Here is a 16,874-nt window from a genome sequence, read left to right as displayed (position 1 = left end):
GCAAGTATGAGACAGGTATTGATTCACAAGTGACTCCATGATATTAAAAAAGAACTCAATATCACCAAAATTGATAAGCATCTCCATATATCAAAGGCAAGGGTCATGGTTCAGCTTTTTCTTCCGTTTGTAGGATTTGAGCATGTGCAGACAGAAAGAATCCCAGCCTACTTGGTCAAATGGAAAAGATGACATAAATAGATGGACTATGATGCCATGCAACTCTATGGTGTTTGAGAGACTGAGGTCCTTCTCATAAATAAATATCAGCTCATTGCAGAAGCATAGTAGATTATAAATAGCAGCTCTTCATCTCCTCATAGAAACATTTTAGAGAGCTCTACATTCCTTTTCTTCAGTTCATTAAAAAGTAAACAGAGAGAGATGGCCTTCATTTCTGGGATCTCTACATTGCAGGCACGCTGAGGCAGTTTTTATAATTATAGAAGCATGTGATCATCCTACCCCAATAACACTCTTGTTGCATTGAAGTAAACATCCCAAGTTTCAGTGGTGCAAACTCAGAGCCTGTAGGGGCGGGGTTACCCCCAATGAGTAACACAGGCCAGTCTACAGAGGAATTGTGACCTTCTGGAGAACACTTATCCTGACTAAAGAGAAACCCATGACTCAGTGCCAGCCAACTGGCCCGAGACAGGCAGTTGTATCAGTTTTTTAAGAGCAGCCTGAAATATACATGTATATATTTATGTGGGTTTTCCTGGTGGCTCAGCAGTAAAGAATCCACCTGCAATGCAGGAGACTCGGGTTTGATCCTTGGGTCAGGAAGATGCCCTGGAGAAGGAAATGGCGACCCATTCCAGTATTCTTGCCTGGAGAATCCCATAGACAGAGGAGCGTAGTGGGCTACAGTCCACAGGATCACAATTCGGTCATAACTTAGCGACTAAACCACCAACACCACGTTTATTTATTCATTTATTTATACATATATTTTTGCCACACCACTGGCATGTCTTAGTTCCCCGACCAGAGATTGAAGCTCTGCCCCATGTAGTGGAAGGCCTTAACCATTAGACCACCTGGGAAGCCCTTGAAATCCATCTTTCAAAATTAAGTGCAGGCAAAAAATTCACTGTTTTCAGCAACACTGTGTGGGTCAAACAAAACAGTTTTCACTTCTGAGGTCTATAGGTTGGCTCCCCCTGTGCAAACCTCTAATGTCTGTGTACAGGATAGGATAGAGTAGGACACAATTGAGCAAGTAACACTTTCGCTTTTCAGTTTATTTTCATGTCATAATCCCCATTATGTGTTTGAAACTAGAAAAATATTTTTTCCATAGGACGATAGCTACCATTCAATGAGTGCTGCCTTTGGATCATTTACTGTTTCAGGCCCCTTATATATTTAGCTTTTTAAATTCCTACATTATTCTCCCAACTTTACAGATAGGAAAGAATGGGTCCAGAACAGTTGCACGACTTGCCAAGCTGGTAAGCGTCAGAGTCAGGAATCGAAAACACATGAGCATCAAGGCTCTAAGCCCAGCTGTTCTTAATTCTTCATCACCACAGTGCCTACGATCCAGTGTTCTACCTGGTGCTAAGGCAGTCAGAACAGGCTTCAAAGATCACTACTACCTAACCATAATGTACTTGAAGAACTATTTTCTTAATAACTCGACTGCCAACAGAACCCATCCTCAGGTATGATTGCACTTCTTCTTTTTTTTTTTTTAAAAAAACTTCCCCAGCTTTTATGTAGGAAAAATATGTTTAATTACCCAGGTGATGCATAGACACATTCTCGGTGTGAAATATCCAAATAACACAGCAGCCGACAGGGAAGAAAGGAAAATTCCCCTTGGCTTTCTTCTCCAACCCCACTTCTCCCTTTTCTCTGCCTCTAACACTGTTAATAGTCTGGCTTGTCTCTTCCAGACTTTTCCTATGTATTTACATACATATATGTACATATATAAATATGCATAGAGCTACGTTTCTATGGTAAAGACATTCAGAATTCCACCTTGGGATGTCAGACACTTCTGTTGCAGCCCTGGCAACTTCCCCTGCTCCAAGTCAAGGTTGGGAGGGTCTGGCGTGGAGTGGGGAGGGAGATGCCTGTATTAGTTATCTCTTGCTACATAACAAACCACCCCACAATTTATCAGCACAAAGCAACGAGCATTTATTATCTCACAGCTTCTGAGAGTCAGGAATCTGGAAGCAATTTAGCATGATAGTTCCAGCACAGGGTCTCTCATGAGTTGGCATTCAAGATGTCAACTGGGGCTGCAGTCATTTTGAGGGTTCCCTGGGGTTGGAAGATTCACTCCCAGTTTCACTCACTGAAGAGTTATTTGCTTCAGAAGGCCTCAGTTTTTCGCTGCTCATTGGCAGGAATCCACAGTTTCTTGCCATTAGGTCCACTCCATGGGGCTGTTTGAGTGTTCTTGTGGTATAGCAGCTAGTTTTCCCCAGAGCGAGCACTCTACGATTCACAAGGGAGGACAAAAAAGAAGTTGCAGTACCTTTTAGGACCTGGTCTTGGAAGCCACTGACTATCACTTCCACCAAATTCCATTCATTAGAAGCCAGTCTCTACATTTGGCCTGCACTTAAGGGGACGGGGTTCAGGTTCTACCTTTTGAAGGAAAGAATGTTAGAGAATTCATGGACACATTTTCAAACCATTTCAAGGGCCGTTTTGTGTGGGAAGATAAAGGGATCAAGACAGAACCTTCTGAGTAACAGGGAGGAGGGGAGAGGTGCAGAGATAATGAGAAAGCAGGAGGGCGGGAGGAGGAATAGCGTGGCTGGCAATCCTGGCCTCACATTAGCGTCACCTGGGGAAATTTCAAGAGTCCTCCTGCCCTGGGCCCCACTACAGATCAATTAAATCCATATTTCTGGGATGCAGGCCCAGGTATCAGTACCGTTTAACAGCTCTCCAAGTGCAGCCTGAGTTGCGAGCCACTTTAGGAGCAGAGGTGCTGGAGTCTAGCTGAGACTGGGCTCCAGTCCAAACGATGCCAGTTAAGTAGCTGTGTGATCTTAGGAAAGTTCTTTAGCTTTTCTGTACCTCATCTGTAAAATGGGAATATTAATAGGACTTCCTCACGGGGCTGTCGTGAGGATCACTTGGGTTAATAACCCATGTCAGTTGCTTTGAAGAGTTCCATACACAGTAAATGCTGGGCACATGTTACTATTGTGATTATTAGCAGCATTCTCTGGACTTATCCTCCCTACTGCTCCCCCTTTTGGAGTGCCTAAGCCCAGAGAGGAGGGTAGCTTCCTGTGCTCCATCCTCCTCCCTTTCCCTTGAGAGGAAGGTACAGAGATGCTTCAGCATCCTACTCGGTCCCTGAAAGCCCTGCTGGCCCTCAGGTAAGCTGGGGAGCTGAGTTGTTGCCTGTTACCTCCAGGTAAGCTGAGGAGCTAAGCTTTGCTACTGAGATGGTGGACGTGGCCACAGAAGGACTTCCTGCCTTTCAGGAGATAGTAGGAGAAAGGAGCCCTCTGGGGTAGGAAAGGAAGGGAAACTCCCTTCTGTGTCACTGGGGATTGACAGACAACCTATAATTAACACATGTCACGGGAGCAGGATCCGCACACATGCCTAGCAGTTCCTTCAAGAAGCCTTTCTTGATGGTTATTTCTCTGAACGCCTATAATACCAACGTGTTCCTTAAATTACCAGCTGCCACTTATTTATTTACTGTCTGTGTTTTCTTTCCTTCACACAGTAAGTTCTTTTAGAGGCAAGAACTGTGTCTTCTGGGAGAAGTGTCAGTAAATGGAGGGAGGGGGAGATGAGGAAGAAAAAGAGATGTCTTGTTTGGATTATAGATGCCTCTTTAAGCTTTAGAAGCTTATGCATGTGTCGTTGGAAATGTACTCTGTTTCTTTAACTCTTCTTTCCTCCCCTCCACCCCACACTACGATGCCCCTGAAACACACCTTCCTCTAGCCACCATTTTCATGGAAAAATAGCATGAGTGTTCTTTCTCCTGCTTTTACAGCCAGGTTAATAAATTGCCATGATTACAGGGTATTCCCAGCTGATATTGATGAAGTAGGTACAGAAATAAGCTAATGGGTTAGTTCCTATAAAAAATGTTTCCCAAGCATAAAGGCCCTACTCTGTAGGAAAGTAGATTTAGTTTTTTCCAGTCTGCTCGGATAGATGGTGTGGGGTGGGGGATAAAGAATAAAATAATTAAACTATAAAACTAAACTAAACAATGAGACGATTGTTGATGGAAGTCTTACAAAATTTTCTCCCTGTTCTCCAATATCAGTGGTGGTGGTTTAGTTGCTAAGTTGTGTCCAACTCTTGTGACCCCATGGACTATAGCCTTCCAGGCTCCTCTGTCCATTAAAATAGTAATAATTTGAATAAACCGTATCCTCATTAGCTGCTTTTAAAAAAAATCCCTCTAATTCTGCAAGTTTGTAATTTGGATCTTAAAAGTTAAAAATCATTTTAATAAAATGTATCAAGCAAAACATAGGTAAAGCCCTCGCTGTTTGTTGTGTGCTTTTATAATATGTGTGAATGACAAAGGAGAGCATGGTATTAATAGTTAAAACTGACAGTAAAGGGCCTGACTTCTGTAGCCTCGGTCTTGCTTTTATAATATAGAGATGAGGAGGAGAGACCTGATCTTGTGAATACTAGTGGAATCAATACATACTATCTTGTTAGCAAGCAACTAGCTGCTAGAAAGAGGTCACTCTAGATTCTGATTTCTCCTGAGTCCATTCATTTCTTCCAAGGCCAGGAATCCAGGATTTTACGTCTTATAAACTAGAAATAAAATCAGCCCTAAACCTAAAAATTATTTCAGAGAAATATGGCCTGGGTGGTTAGGGTTATAATAACTGTTACTTACATAAATAGCTGATTTTATTGGTTTGGTTAAATGATCCCCATGTGCCTTTCTGAAACTTTCTGCAGTCATTCTTCATTGACTGCCATCTCAGCCATTTGAGAAGGAAAAAAATGATGTACTCAAGGCTTCTTCATCAATGAGCTCAGCCAATAAGCCAATAGGGGGTTCAGTGGTCACCACTGACCTTCCCAGGAAAGCTACCAGCCTGAACATAGACAAAACATGGCACAGAGTTGCTGTAGCAAAATTCCAGAGACTAAAATTAACCCAGTGAGCCTGCCTGGCCGCCGAACACTGAATACATTTAAGTGCTATTTTGACAAGAGAGCATGGCGGCTTTTTAAGAATTTCATTTTTAAAACTCTAGTACGATTTTGTTCTTCTAACAGCATCATCCCGTGTCTGTTTGTTCCCAGTGAGGTCATTATTAAGTGAATTGAATTATTGTTCTGTTCAAATGACCTGTGAATTCAACAATGTGAGCCGAGCTCCAGCAAGAAATGTTTTATGTATTATTGGGAGATGGCCATCTGTGGCACACACCGGGCCTCCCAACATGCAGAAATGTGGGGAGATAGTTTATGTTCAGTCTTATCTATGATCAGAATTCCATTTGTAAGCTTTTTTTCATCCACTTGTCAACACTGTTCACTATAGCAACACTGAAAATGGCCAGAAATGAACAGATTTATCAGAGCAATGTGAGGTCAGACTGTATGTTTCAATTACTGTATATTGGATTTTTATCATGCATTTTAAATTTTGTTCATAAAAATAGGAACAATGTAGTAATAAAAATGGAAGTAGTTTTCTTTGATCAACTCCCCGTTATTATGTGTTACAAAGTGAACAAGCTAGATTGCATGATTTTTATTAGATAATATGTCTCACATTATACATGTATATTTTAAACATAACATTGGTATTTCATGCCAAGAAACATGGATTAATTTTTTTCAAGCCTGAAGAATACTGCTCTTCCCTTTCCTGCATATATAATGGAACAGCATGGCAATATGTAAAGTTAAATTTTAAAATTGCAGATTATATTTAAACCACATCCTCCCAACCTTTTCATATCTTTTTCAAGTAAACTGTTAGTAATCCTAGGGGCATGTCAGACCAAATGAATGATTTTACACTAGGTAAATACACCCAGATATTCTGTATTACAGAGTGAAATGATTTGAGGTAACTCTTCTGGCTTTTTTTTTTTTTTTTTTTGGTAGTTGGTGCTGCATTGAAACCTCAGGTAGCAGTTGGCGTCTCTTATAATGAAGTATAAAATCTTATAAGTGAAGGAGGACTTTGACAAGCAGTTTTCTTCCCTTCTTCTTTCCCTGCCTGCTTGCTTGCTTTCTTCCTTCCTCTCTTTCTTTTTTAAAAATAAAGACCTTCTAAATAGTATAGTGTTCACTTTGCACACATAGCTGTCCAATTAAAATATATTCTGATTTTAATTTCATCTGTAAGTGGGGAATGTTTGTTAGAGAAATGACTAGGAGCAGCAAACAGGTCAAGAGATGAGCTTTGTTCACATATGTATCCCGGGAGTCACATTGCACTCACTCACCTTCAAAGTATCCTAATGAAAATGAGGATAATGATGATGATGATGTAGCAATGATAGCTGGTGCTCAATGAACGCTTTGTGCCTGGAGCTGGGCTAAGTGTTTCACAGGCATTGTCTAATTTGTTGTTCACAATAATCCTATGAAAGCAGATAATGCCATCTTTAGATGAGGAAACGGAGGCTTCGGAAGCTAAGAAACTAGCCCACGGTCCCTTATGAGAACCCCGTCCTCGGTCTGAGTGCACTCACAGTGTGTGAGCGGTCTTTGAGAGATGATGGACATAGTGGGCAATGTGGGACCATCCCTAGTTTCCTCCAGTTGGTAGTGGGATGCAAGCCAAGCAGAGGCTGTGGCTTTGCTGGGGCTGTGAGAGGCCTCACACTTCTGATCTGGAAAGCACTCACCCTGGGCTCGCTGCTTTTTCTGGGACCTAATGCACCTGACTCTAGTGCAGATCTCTTCATCGAGTCCTTGCTCTGTGTCATACCCACCTCTCTGGTATACTTTTGGTTTCCTGGTACAATTAGTTTTTTAAGTTTTTTTTTAATTGAAGTATACTTGCTTTGCAATGTTGCATTAGTTTCTGCTGTACAACAAAGTGAACCAGCTATATGTATACATATATCATGCAAATGTTGATTTAGTGTTTGATTTTTCATATTATGACTCCTCATTCTTGGTGTTCTGGAACACTTCTCCTACAACGGGCACAATGGAGTGTCTGCTTCATCCTGAATTCCCCAGGTTTGGTTACTGTTGTTCAGAGGACACCCTGATGGGACCAGAAATGGTGCCTCACCCACCAGCGACCTTGAATAAGGGGCTCTGCCCAGTAGGAACAGCCATGGCAGCAGCTGGTCTCCTGGGATTTGCACTGAAAAGTGGGAGAGTATTGATCAGAGAGGATCAAGTGGAGAATGGAACAGACACTCTGAGAAGCAGAGTTGACATGGAGGGGAGTCCAGGACAGAGACCCCTAGAGAGTAGCTGGCCCTGGCCTGTCTCCTTCTTCTGGTGGCTTTCCACTTCCCATCTTCATATATGTGTCCTTGTACTCAGGGAGATCTGAGTGCGGCTGTTTCTTGTAGCTACAAGAGCCTGACAGCACATGTGAGCATCCCACGACCAATGCCCTTCCAAGGCTTCTTTCTTTTACCTATGTCTGTGGTGGTTTGATTATATTAGTCAGGATTCTTTGCAACTGATAGAAACACAACTAAAATTACTTGAAGCAAGCAAACAGGGGTGAGTGGAGAAATGAGAGAAGCATGGAAGTTAGAAAGATACTGATAGAGACCGCAGAACTGAAGAAATTGTTGCAGAACCCACATAGCTCTGAGTCCTTAGTGTCTAGAGGCAGAGGCTTGTTGCTGCCATGGTTCTCTCCTCCTTCTTTTTGGCTTTTGTCTTCTTCATTCTCTTGCATGTTCTACACGGTGGAGGGTATGGCTGACAGATGCTCTTGGACACATTCTTACAGCTTTGTGACCAAAAATGAATGAATTACTTTCTTCAGTAGTAAACTTAACGAATTCCCAAGGAAGAACTCTGACTGGCTAGGCTCTCGTCATGTTCCAAAGGAATATTTGCCAAGGGAAGGTCATGCATCCCTGTGGCCCTGGGGTATAATGCTCTGATTTTAAGCCCACCAGAAATATACGCTTGGAGAGTGGGTAGGGCAGTTCCCCAAGGGGACAGGAACGCCTCTCCGTGCAGACAGAACCCTTGTATCAATGACAAGAGGTATAGTGGTACAACTTTGCTTTATCCTCCACAAAGGAGCAGAAAAGCAAATGGGCTTTTTGTCTGATTTCCCAAGGTTCTCGTACAGAATTCTTCCACACTTCCTGCTCCCACCTCAGATCTGTGGCTCATCTCAGGGATTAGAATCATTACCTAAGACATTCACTCACCTCCGCTTGGCAGTCATCCCCACCACCACGTCCAGCAATGAATTAGAAGTCCCCAGAATAGGACAGTAGAGACTTTTCTTTACACTATGAGCTCTTACAGTAGGATGCCTAGACGAGCAGCATCAGCATCACCTGAATATCTGTTGGAAATGCACATTTTTCAGACTTTACCCAAGATGTGCTGAATCAGAGACTCTGGGTACGGGGCCCAGAAATCTGTTTTAACAAACCTTTTGGGTGATTCTGAAGCAGGTTAAAATTTTTCAGTAGAGCCTTGTTTAGATGACCTCTCCAAAACATCCCTGAGGGAAAACGGTTGGGTCCGGGGATGTTGGCTTCTCATCCCCTGTCTCTGAGTGTTCCCTTCATGGGGCCGCCATGCACTATGCCGCCGTGCATCCATCCATTGCCACTTGCATCAGCCTCCCAGATAGATGCCAAGAGAGTCTGAAGGATAAGGAGGATAGATGAAGCCATTCTGTAGGGTGCTTTTCTATGGCTTGTTCATAACAAGGCATTCCTGCACTGAGAATCTTCAGTCACCTGTATAGACACAAGCACACACCCCTGAACGGTACTGGGGCACCTAGTGTCAGCTGCACAGCTCCTGTGGACCCCTCTAGAGGCTTTAAGGTGCTTCTTAGAGGAACCTCATCTTTCCCACACACCCAATGGGAAACCTTGCTTAAGAAACCTCATGGGCTTAAAGAGGTAAACTGAGCCCCAAGGGTTTTCCTGCCCTGTTTTCCTTTTTATATTATTAGAAATCTGAGATTGTGTTTTTCCTACACTGTGCTCGTCATTATAGTATCTTGTAAGGGCTGTGCATACAGGAGGTGTGGAGATGACAGACTCGCATGCCTCCCGCAGTTCTTGCTTCAAACCATCAGCACTGGTTTCTGGTCCGTTATTCAGGAATAGATATTTTCTTTGCATATCCAAAAGTTCTTAACATTAAAATATTCCACTTTACTACTCAACAAAATTGTTCTGAAGATTTGAAAAAAAAGCTTTCTATTTAGAATGTGAAATCATCAATAGGTAACATATAGATCCTTGTTTTGGACAAGTTAAATCATTCAAAAACCAAAAATCATAAATCTTAAGAAAAAGCAAATTTTATTTTTTGTCCTTAGAATCTTCTGGGTATAATCATGTAATCCACAACTTCACCTTTGGGCTGAAACTGCTTCTGCCAGGAAGGAGTTTTCATCTCAGAGTAAAAGGATTTGCAAGCAAGGTTTCATAACAGAAGTGCCGTCTCAGCCTTATTGGTGGGATTGCAAAGTGATAATTTAATTTAATTACATGATAATTTAATATCCCCTGTGTTTCTCTGCAAGTACTTGGAGGACAGTGTTTGGAGTGGCAGCTAGGTCTTTGACAGTGTAGTTATATTAGTGGAAGGTGAGGTTGTACCCACAACTACTTCTTAGATTTTTTTAAATCTCAATCTCTGAAAACAGCTCATGTGGAAACATTTTTTTACATGAAATAACATTCTTTGTCAAGGTTATTCATTTGCATTCTTATAAACAGAGTAGGACTCCCAGAGAATATTGGAGTATTTATTTGCCTGACCAATGACTCAAGCTTTCTTCTCTAAATTAGGAAGAAGAGACAGCCCCCTTCCTCATTCCTTACTTATACCACCAGTCCCCAACCCAAGCCCTGGAAACTGCCTAGAAATCTGTTGTGTTGGCTTCTTCCGTAATTCAGGGAGTAAAAGACAGATAGGACTTATGCCAGATTTCACTTTGTAGTGAATTATTTAAAATTGTTTAAAAGGATAAATATGCTGGAAATTAAATGTGACAGACTGTTAAAAATCGCCCAAGGCAATTTTTAGAAATCTTCAGATTTCTTTTCTGCTACCTTGGGTAAGGAAAAATGGTGAGGCTGATAACAAAGAGAGGAAAGTCAGAAGGAAAATTTAACTTGTTAAGAGGAGGCTGAATTTACTTCCCACTGATGAAGTTCCATGGTTATGTTACCGTGGTAGTGTAACCCCGTATAGTGGGCACTGTGGTGTGCTACCCAGATTCCATGGACAGGGCCAAGGCACTTAGCCCACAGCTGTTAGAGCGTTGTAGTTTTCGTTGTTCAGTCTCAAGTCATGTCTGACTCTTTGCAACCCCATGGACGGCAGCACACCAAGCCTCCCTGTCCTTCACCATCACCCAGAGTTTGCTTATGTCCTTTAAATCGGTGATGCCATCCAACCATCTCATCCTCTGTTGTCCCGTTCTCCTTCTCCTTACCTGCTCTTGATTCACAGCCGACTCCCTCTCCAGGAATTGCCCGTAGGCAAAAGGTGCTTTCTTGCTCCAAGTTATGTATCTTTCTCAAGGGATAGCCCACGTCCAGTGACTGGTTGATGAGGTCATACCAAGTCCTGGCTTCCTAGCCTCAGTATGGGGCCTCTCTGAGGGTCCATCCACCTTCAGATTCCCAGAAGGATTGGTTGAAATCATGTTCCACCTGCACCAGCAGTTCAACTTCTCCTTCTGCCCAGTCCTGCTTTTCTCACCCGTTTTTACAAGCTTCGCTTTCCAAAGCACATCCTCATAAAATTATTACACACGTGTCTTCATCTTTGTCTATTTTCCAAGGAGTCAAAGCTTAGATACGAAACAAAGAAACTAAACAAAAATGTAAATATGGAGCAGGAAGAAGATGTAGAAGGAGTTACTTCTTCATTACTTCAATCTTAATCTTTTTTTTAAATCTTTTTAGGTTATAAGCTTTGAATTTGTAGTATCCCTCAAGGCTGATTTGATGGATTAAGTTAAATAATACCAGTATGAATCAATTAGTCAAGTATTTACTAAGTACCCATAAGATAACTAGTTTCTGACTCCCTATTAAGGGGCAGTTTGTTTATAACATAACCTATTGGCATTATTCAGATGATTATGAGTTTTGAGGTTAACAAGACCAGTTTTTAAAACTGCATAGAAAAAAGACCAAGTAATGTCAAGGGCTTAAAAGTGAGTTACTGACCCAGTGTGGACCTCATCTAATAGTTTCCTGTAAGCAACCAGAGTCACACACAACCAGCTCCTCATGAAATCTATTAAAAAACATACTCTTTTGTTTTTTAATCACCTAAAGAAACAAAGTCCCAGGTCAAAGTCCTCTGCGTAATGGTTATACTCCGTGTGATCCAGACAGGTAGCTCAGTTTTATAGATAACATTGTAAGAACCATGCAGGCAAGAGCCCAAGTGTAGTATCTCTCATCTCTGTGCCTCTTCCTCATTATCACTCGTCCCGGGGCAGCGAGAGCTGCTCTGATGTTCTGCTGTTACCTCCAGTGGTGAGAGCCCAAAGCGCTGGCCTGGCTAGACTTGGGGAGACCACAGCATTGATGCCCAAAACAGACAACCTACAGAATGGCTTCTGTGAATCATCTCATTTTTGCAAGCCCAGCTGTTCTGGTTCTGCTCGCTTTCCAGTGATGTTGTGCAGGCTTAGGTTTGGGAACCCAGAAAAATAGCCAATTATCCCAATGTTTTATTGATTTGGGGGAGGTATTTAATTATTTATTTTAAAATTACTGTAGTATAGTTGATTTATCATGGTGTGTTAGTTGCAAACATACAGCAAAGTGATTTAGTTGTACGTACACATATATCTGTTCTTTTTCAGATTCTTTTCCCATATAGGTTATTACAGAATATTGCATAAATTTCCCTGAACTTCCCTGGTGGCTCAGCTGATAAAGAATTTGCCTGCAATGTGGAAGACCTGGGTTTGATCCTGGGTTGGGAAGATCCCCTGAAGAAGGGAACAGCTACCCACTCCAGTATTTTGACCTGGAGAATTCCATGGACTGTAAAGTCCATGGGGTTGCAGAGAGTCCAACACAACTGAGTGACTTTCACTTTCTTTGTGCTATGCGGTAGGTCCTTGTTGGTTATCTATTTTATATACAGCAGTGAGTGTGTATGTTAATCCTGTTTCTAATGTCCCAATGTTTTAAAATGCTGAAGAATCACGCATTTCCTAGACCCCTCATTATTTCAACTCTGGGGCCTCCAGAATCCCTGATGTTTCCTTTATATGACGCAGTATCTCTCAGTCATGAGAATCCACGTGTGCTAGAATTCTGCAGGGGAAGACAGTGTACAGGAAGATGAATTTTAGCAGTTTCTCTTTCTCTTTCCGTAATTTGATATTAAAATAGTGATTTAACATTTTAATGTGGCATAGTTGACAGTGCAGTTTTGTGCAATGAAAAGATAATTGCTATAACATTTAAAAATATTTCATTACAGCATTTTTAGTAATAAAAACAGTAAAATGCTTTTGCATTTTAGACTCAGCCTAAACTTTAATAATCATTCTTATTCAAATGACAGGATGTGGAGCACTTGAATGTTTTACATATATCCGTGAATGATTTAGGGGAACTATGAAATGATATTAAATTTGAAGACTACAGTTTAGTGTATGAGAGAAAAAACCCTAATGACTTCACAGGAGAAATATTTATTGGCATATCGCATTACCTTTGTTTGTGGCATAATGGTCTCAGAGGGACCAAGTGAGATTGTTTTGATGGTAAATTTATTACATAGTTTTTAGGGGGCTGGGCCCGAGGGATTTTGTTGAAAAGGGTTTTGTGATCCCAGAAGCTATAAGGAACTTTGGCCTCTCGCAGAGAGTCTCCACAGAGCGAACCCTTGTCCTTGGAGAACCAAAACAGACGCTGCTGCAGGGAGCAAATGTTTCAAGTCGGTGTCAGCTCACCAAGGAAGGGAGCAAACAGCACATATTTCACTTCTGTCAAAAGTGCAGTGTTTCCTTTCGGAGAGCAACTGCAAAGCGTTCTTTGTTTCTTCTCATTAGAAGCTCAGGCTCGAATATGGAGCTGCTTCAGCTGGAACTCTGGCTCCAGCGTTTCCTGCCTGCTTGGCCATAGCAAGTTACCTGACCCTCCTGAGCCCGTTTCCTCGTCTGCAAAACTATCCTAGGACTTAGCTCACAGTGTTATAATGAGGCCTAAATGAGCTGAGGGACATGTGGCCCTGAGGTCCGAACACTGTGCCTTTGCACATGCTGAACACTCCCGCCATGGTGGCCGTTATTATTACAGTTGACCCTTGAACCATGCAAGGGCTGGAAATTACAGACAGCCCTCCTAGGACATGGTTCCTCCTGATCCACAGACTTGATGAACCACAGATCAGGCAGTACTGTAATATTTACTATTTAAAAAATCTGCCTGTAAGCAGACCCATGCCTTTCAAACCCATGTTGCTCAAGGGTCAAGTGTATTATAAATAACTTTTTTAAAAAAACAATTGAAGTATAAGTAATTTACAATGTTTTGTTAATTTCTGCTGCATAGCAAATTGATTCAGTTATATACATATATATGCCCACATATATATATGCTCTTTTTCCATTGTGGTTTTTTCATAGGGTATTGAATATAGTTCCCTGTGCCATATTGTGGGACCTTGTTGTTTATCCATCCTGTATATAATAGCTTACAGCTGCTAACCCCAACCTCCCTTTCCACTCCTTCCCCAACCCCCTCCCCCAGTAACTCGTTTTTAAGGCCCTGTTTTGTCAGCCTGTATATGGGAAGGATCCACAAGGGCATGACTTGTGAAACAGAATCTGTACTTTAATGCCTCCAACTCCAGGTTCACCCCAAAAAAAGGGCCTGTGTGAGGCCAGAGGTGCACGCTCTCTCCTGTGGCCACTGCACACCATGAGGGTTTAGATGAGCCAGCTTATGACAGAGTCCCCAAGATGGCAGAGGGCCTTGCAGGGACCCCAGAGATGCTGTCTGGGCAGGGGGCACAGTGACAGTGTGCAGAGTTCACCAAAGGAGAAAATGCCACACTGCCAACTGCACTTGCAAGAATTTGCCAGGCTCCTTTTCTCTGCAGCTCTTTTCCACCTCTTGACCCCCTTCTGTAAGCTTAGCCTCATCCCAGGTCTGTGACAAATCTTGTTCTTATTCATAGGAAACAAGAATAAGAAAAACACTGGTGATTCCACGTCAGGGCCACCCTGTTGCTTCTTTGGCTTTATTTGTGCCAGTTCTAGTAAAGATAATATGAACAATAACAACTAATATTTTTAACACCTACTCTGTGCTAGTCCTGTTCTAAGCATTTTACTTTTTCCACCTGCTTCTCACAAAACCCCTATGAGGTAGGCATTGTTATTTCCCTCATTTTGTAGATGAGGAAACTGTAGTGCAGAGAGGCTAGGTAACTTGACCAAAGTTACACAGGCATTAAGTGACAGAATGGAGATTTGAGCGCAGACTGGCTGTCTGTACAGACCAGGCACTTAGCCACTTCCCCTCATAAGCTTCTCGTAATCCTCCGTCTCAGGCCCCATCTTGTTCTCCCATTCTAAAAATCAAGACTCCAACTTGTTCTGTCTGCCTGAGTGCTGTGGTGATGAGCTGCCTGGGGTCTTAGGTCCTCACCATTGAGTCCGCAGGAGCTGCAGCCCTGTCCCTGAGTCCTAGGCCAGTTGCTTCCACTCAATTTTTGGCCTCCCTTGTCCCTGCTCAGGATGCTGCCTACTGCCTGTCTTAGACCATTCCAGATACTATCTTTTTGGCCAGGTTCCTTCCATCCCCCATGGGGACTTTGATCTCCAAGCCCCTTGCTCATCTATACTGGACAGCCCACATCCAGGCTCTAGCGACTCCAGGCATGGTTTCTACTACAGTGGTCCAAGCTCCACTCCTGAGGGTAACTTGCTGGGGCTTCTGTCTGCAAGGAGGGCCCTGGCCGTCATTTTCATACCTGCTAATTCTTCCCTCTCCTTCCACTGCTGAGTCTGGAAGGGGTGTTTATAGGGAGCCAGCATGAGAGCTTTCTCAGAGTACCCTGAGTAAGTAGAGAATCCTCCAGAAGTTCTTCTAGACTAGGCATTACTGGTCTGTCCAGCGTGCATAGACAGGCTTCTAACAGTTTAGACAAGAAGACAGGCAATGACTAAGCCCTTCAAAGACCAGTTAAAAGTATTCATTGTGTCCTCACACTACACCATCTTCCTTGGAGTAGGGGAGAGGAACTTAGACTTTCTGTATGAAAATGACATCCCAAGACATCAAAATTGTCAAGTGTCCCTGATGTTTTTCCAGGCCAAATGAAACTGAGTAATAAAATACACCTAAAGCAGTAGGAGAGTTAGGAGACTCCTTAGCCATGAAAGCACATATTTGATGAACAGGTCAGAAAAATTCCCCTGTCTGAAAGACAGAATGTTAAACATTTTGAGAGGCGGTGGATTCCCAACCTAGGAGGTGACAGGGCCACCACTTAAGATAATTAGCCTCCAGAGCAGAACCACACATGTCTCAGGGTCAAGGACGCCTCTGACACTGGAGGAGGACCTGGGACATCAGAGCTGCCTACAGACTCAAAGGATAGTCTACAAAGCCCTGGCTACATGCACAAGAAGTCCTTGAAAGGAAAACTGCAGCCCTGGTTGGTTCAACTGGGAGAGTGTAGAAAGTCGGACAGGGTGAAGGTCAGAGCAGAGTTGTTAAGATCAGAAATCATAAAGGAAGATATTTTCAGATTATTTTCACCCTGAAAATTAAATTCTCTATAAAGCTAAGAGCTTTAATGAACAAGTTAAAAGTTAAAACAGCAAGCTGGTGATAGGGCCTCTCCCTTTCTATCTCTGTGTCTCTGCCTAGCCTCTGACTTCCTTGTTCATGGAATTCTCTACTGTGTGACTCCAGGTAAGGACCTTTTTTCCACCTCAGGAGATGGAAATGCCCCATATTCACTCTCTCAGCTCCCTGGCAACTAGGAACAGGCTGTGACAGGGGCATACCAACAAGACAGTCTGAATCGGGGACAGAGAACAGACCACTCCAGGGACAGTGGGGGCAAGGGCGCCAGAGTATCTTTCAGCATCTCGTGTCAGGAAGGCAGAGTCCTCACCAGTCATTCCTGAGTTTAGTTTGGGCGTTCCTCTACCCAGTCTCCCTTAGTGCTGCTCTATTTTCACTGACCAGTTTCCTACCTTTTCAAATGATTCTGTGATCTAGTAAATATCCTTTCAAAATATTCATTTTCTGCTGGAATGAGCCAATCAACTTTCTGTTGCATGCATCCAAGAACCCCTGACAATACACTGGGAAACCTACTTACAGCATTTTACAGTTTGAAGCAAAATAACCCCCCCATACAAAAGGTTCTAACAAATTCAATAAGAAAAGATGCATATTCCAATAAAAAATAGAACAAAGGACATGAATAGACAATTCAGTCACAAGGAAATAAACACAGATAAAGACCTTTTAGCCAATAAACATAGAAAAAGACTTTGCCCTCACATTCCCAAAATGCAAAATTTTTAAATATTGTTGAAAATCATTCTTCCCATATTTTTCCTAAAATCCCCAAAATTAAGAGTGCTAATATTCAAATGCGGTGAACTTGTAGGGAACAAGTTGTTATTGGGACAGTTGGCTAAAATGACATACCCTGTTTAGTGAGAGGGGACCTGATACTGTGTATCAAAATTTAAA

General features: G+C 42.4%; 1 protein-coding gene and 1 long non-coding RNA gene across 3 annotated transcripts in view; one reads left to right on the top strand and one right to left on the bottom strand.

Annotated features, from left to right (window-relative positions):
• The first annotated feature begins 1,466 nt into the window (after nucleotides 1–1,466).
• SSBP2 (single stranded DNA binding protein 2) overlaps nucleotides 1,467–16,874 on the top strand; it is a 400,682-nt gene continuing 385,274 nt past the window's right edge. Inside the window, exon 1 of the mRNA XM_055563053.1 lies at nucleotides 1,467–1,670. The gene's annotated coding sequence lies outside the window, so the exon portion shown is untranslated. The remainder of the gene's footprint in view (nucleotides 1,671–16,874) is intronic.
• On the bottom strand, nucleotides 1,946–3,687 carry LOC129638566 (uncharacterized). 2 transcript variants are annotated; one of them, XR_008707911.1, is made up of 3 exons: nucleotides 3,389–3,687; nucleotides 2,903–3,053; nucleotides 1,946–2,457 (listed from the first exon to the last, which is right to left on the bottom strand). It is a non-coding gene; the product is annotated as an uncharacterized LOC129638566 (long non-coding RNA). The 2 variants fall into 2 exon arrangements; XR_008707917.1 differs by having other exon boundaries at nucleotides 3,546–3,614.

This window comes from Bubalus kerabau, chromosome 1 (assembly GCF_029407905.1).
Source record: "Bubalus kerabau isolate K-KA32 ecotype Philippines breed swamp buffalo chromosome 1, PCC_UOA_SB_1v2, whole genome shotgun sequence".
In the NCBI taxonomy this organism is placed as follows: Eukaryota; Metazoa; Chordata; class Mammalia; order Artiodactyla; family Bovidae; genus Bubalus; species Bubalus kerabau.
The sequence above is the reverse complement of the archived record's forward strand: the minus strand, read 5'-3'. Positions and strand labels throughout refer to the sequence as shown.